Below are 3,930 nucleotides of genomic sequence, written 5' to 3' on the forward strand. Positions count from 1 at the left end.
TTTTTTTTTTTAAGGCAGGGTTTCTCATTGAACCAGAGCTCATCAATATGGCGAGGCTGATTAGTCAATGATCAAACTTCAAATTCTTCCTGTCTCTATCCCTCAGTTCCTCCCACCTCCCAGCCCACCACCCTGGCTGTACTCCAGACATGTGCTCCTTGTTTGGCTTTCTATGGTGTCCCTGGGGATCTGAACTCAGGTCGTGAAGCTTGTATAGCAGGGAGTGTACGAGCCAGCCAAGCCATCTCCCGAGCCCTGCCCAACACTCTTTCTCCTTAGCTCTATCAGTCTTAAGCCCTGCTCATCCTGTAGGTTTCAGCTTGAAACTGCTTAGTTGGGGAAGGGTGGGCCACAGCTTCTTTTCCCTGGACCAGACCCCCTGTATTCTGTTCCCACTGCAGGCTTCCCTTCCCTAGGGTGATGCTTGGGCAGTGGCACGACTCTTGGCAAGCCTGTCCTGTTTGGTCTTTGGATTTTGTCAGTGTGATGGAGTACAGGCCAGGTCTGCTCTTTAACCACCGTAGTGGGCTTGACATTTAGTTGGCTCATATTTTCGTATGTGGCATAAGGGGAAAGGTCTGGTTGTATGTACATAACCCATTCTTTCCTGGAGACTGTTTAGAAGTTGTTTCTTGGTGGGAGCTCTGCGAGTTTTAAACAGACATGATGATGACGGGGGCATCCTTTGCTTGCATGGGTGAAATGACAACACACAGAATGTTCTATCAGGTGTCACTTGGGACCAGCCCACAGTTTGATAGAAATGAGTCTCAAGGCACTAGTTCACTCAGAGAACATTAGGCCCATTCTCTGAGCATACAAGACTCAGAAGTCTGTGTGGACTCTGACAAGCCCGTGTACACTCACTCCCCAGGAGAAGACAGCACCTTCCTGCATGTTTCATTCCGTGGCCTGGAGCCAACCAAGCTCTGAAGTATCTACAGCATTTCTTTTTTTTTTTTTTAAAGATTTATTTATTTATTTATTATGTATACAACATTCTGTCTCCATGCATGCCCACATGCCAGAGGAGGGCACCAGATCTCATTACAGATGGTTGTAAGCCACCATGTGGTTGCTGGGAATTGAACTCAGGGCCTCTGGAAGAGCAGACAGTGCTCTAAACCACTGAGCCATCTCTCCAGCCCCCTCTACAGCATTTCTTTAGCAAATGTTTGGACACGATGCCAAGCCCTGTTCAGCTCCATGTGCTTTCCCTTAGCCCTCTGCATGGCAAAGCAAGGCTGCGTGGTCTGTGCACAGCAGCACAGGGTCATCCTGGGGGCTCCCGGGTGTGACTTCATTGCCTTTAAGTTGATAGTAACTCACAAACTGCAAACCAGTGTTTAAAGTGTAAAATCCTGGGGCAGGGAGGTTGTAGCTTCTTCAGGATTGTGTAGTTCTCATCAATGCTGCTGTCTAAATAGAACATTTTATCACTCTCCAAATACAGTCAGCAGCAGCCAGTTGTCACCTCTGCTCAGGGCAGCATCTGCTAGCCTCTTTCCTGTCTCTGGCTCTACTCTGGACACTTCATGCTGGTGTGATCAGGCTTGTGTCCATCTTCCTCTACTGAGTGTGTTTTCACACTTTCCTCAAGCTGTAGCATGGAGCAGACACTTACTTCTCCCCTTGTTGGCTGTTTCTTGTGTGTCCGCACCATGTTTGGTTCACCCAGTCACCAATGGATGGCAATCACGATTATTTCTAATATTTAGCTGTATTGAACATGCTGCTGTGAGCCTTCAAGTGCAGGCTTTTGTGGAAGCCTGTCTTTTCAGTTCCCTTGGCTTCCTATCGAGGAGTGGCATTGTTGAGCCATAGAGTAATTCTCTTGTAGAGGAAACACCAGACCTGCTCCCAAAGGCTACAGCACTGTGTGCACTGGCCAGCCAGTGCTGTATAAAGTTTCCAGTCCTCCTTGTCTTCATGGCACTGTCATTACCTGTGCTTTCCATTGCGGCCATCCTAGGGCACGAGGGGCATTGTCTCACTGTTGCTTTCCTTTGCGTTTCCCCAGTGATCCCTCCCCTTGCATAGCTTTTCCTTGTGCTTATGGCCACTTACATGACTTCTTTGGATAAATGCCTGTTCATATTATTTGCTCATTTTAAATTGAATTGCTGCCTATTGTAGAATTTTAACAATTTTTATGTAATTCAGGCATGGGGCCTCACTGGGTATGTGATTTGCAAATATTCTCTCCTCTTCTGTAGGCTGCTTTTCCACTTTCTTGATAGTGACCTTTGAGGTACAAAAGGTTCTACTTTTAATGAAGTCTAATTTCTCTCTCTGTCTCCTGGGTTGGGGAGCAGCATTTGTGTGTGTGTGTTAGTATTTGAGGCAGTGTTGAGACAGGGTCTTGCGTCGAATCTGGAGCTCACCAGTTCGTGGAGACTGGCTGGCCCGTGAGCCTCTAGAATTCCAGTGTCTTGTGTGCTAGGTGTGGAACTCAGGTCCCCATGCTCTCACAGCAAGCCTTTCCTGTCTGGATGGCTCCCAGCCTCCAGTTTATCGGATTTTTGTTTAGATTGCTTGTACTTTTGGTGAAAATGTTAATATTAAATATTAATTAAATATTAAAAAGAGAAATCATTGCCGAATCAAGCTTATGCTAGATTTACATGAATGTTCCCTTTGAAGAGTTTTGAGTGTTCTGTGTGAGGTAGGGGCCACATCTGTTCTCCTGCTTATACATAGCCAGTTGTCTCAGCCCCACTTCTGTATTCTGAGTCCTGTTGAGCTTCACTGGCCAAAAGAGACTGGTTTATGTTTTGATTCTGCCCCCATCGTCATCATGTGTCTGTTCTTGTGGAAGGAAGTCCCTCACTGGCTCAGTTACTGTAGCTTTGTTAAACATTTTGATGTAGGTAAATTGAGTTCTCCAACTTTGTGACATTTTCAAGGTTTTCCTGGCTACTCAAAGCCCTTTACGTTTTGTTACTTTTGATACAGCACACTTAACTAAATATAATTTACAACACTGGGTCTGGAGAGATGTCAGTGCTGAAGAGTGCACACCGTTTTTGCGGAGGACCTGTGTTTCCTCCCAGCACCCACATTAGACAGCTCACTTCTGATTCTAACTTCACCTGCAAGGGCCAGGCGCCTCTTCTAACCCCAACGAGCACTTGCATCTCCATCTCATACAAATGCATGATCCACAGTTTTCCCAAAAGTTATTAGGAAAAATTCCAAGTGGTAGTGAAGCTTAAAAATCTTGTCTGTAGCTGTTGGTGTTGCTCAGCTCTGAGTGCTTGTCGGGTGCAGGCATAACTTTGGGCCTGGTTCCCAGCACCCCACATCCTGAGCACAGAGAACATAACGGGATGCAGTGTTCCCGTGTGCGGCTCTTATGTATGCTTCTGTGACTTGTGTTTAAGGCTGCCTTTCTTTATCTCCTGAAATACAGACTTGCACATTTCCTGTGGCTCTGAGTAGGACAGACTGATTTGTAAAGCATAAAGACTTAGCTATTATCATTATTTAAGGGCTGGGGTGTTCAGTACAAGCAGCTCTGCTTGCAAGGCCTTGTTGGGGAGTACTCTGCAGGGCACCCAGGTGGTGCTGGGCATCACACGGTGAGATAGACTTTCCTATCCAGAACTTATTCTACAGAAGGAAGACCCCTGGGTTAGAGCTCCCCCTCGTGGCCTCTTTTCATCGTAAGCACCTTCCAGAGATCTCACCTCTGGAAGCACAGTTGATGATGTTTCTACCTTCTTTGATTTTCACAGTGGGAATTAAATTTCATCATGAATTTTGTTAGGAATTTTTAAAATGTACCAGGCATTTTTAAAAATGAATATTCATCACTAAATATGAACAAAATAAAATTATTCTTTTTTTTTTTTTTTTTGGTTTTTCGAGACAGGGTTTCTCTGTGGCTTTGGAGCCTGTCCTGGAACTAGCTCTGTAGACCAGGCTGGT

General features: G+C 45.7%; 1 protein-coding gene across 2 annotated transcripts in view; it reads left to right on the forward strand.

The window, feature by feature from the left end:
* Ext2 (exostosin glycosyltransferase 2) overlaps positions 1-3,930 on the forward strand; it is a 143,154-nt gene that overhangs the window by 16,524 nt on the left and 122,700 nt on the right. The window lies entirely within an intron of this gene.

This window comes from Microtus ochrogaster (genome assembly GCF_000317375.1).
Source record: "Microtus ochrogaster isolate Prairie Vole_2 chromosome 14 unlocalized genomic scaffold, MicOch1.0 chr14_random_1, whole genome shotgun sequence".
Taxonomy (NCBI): domain Eukaryota; kingdom Metazoa; phylum Chordata; class Mammalia; order Rodentia; family Cricetidae; genus Microtus; species Microtus ochrogaster.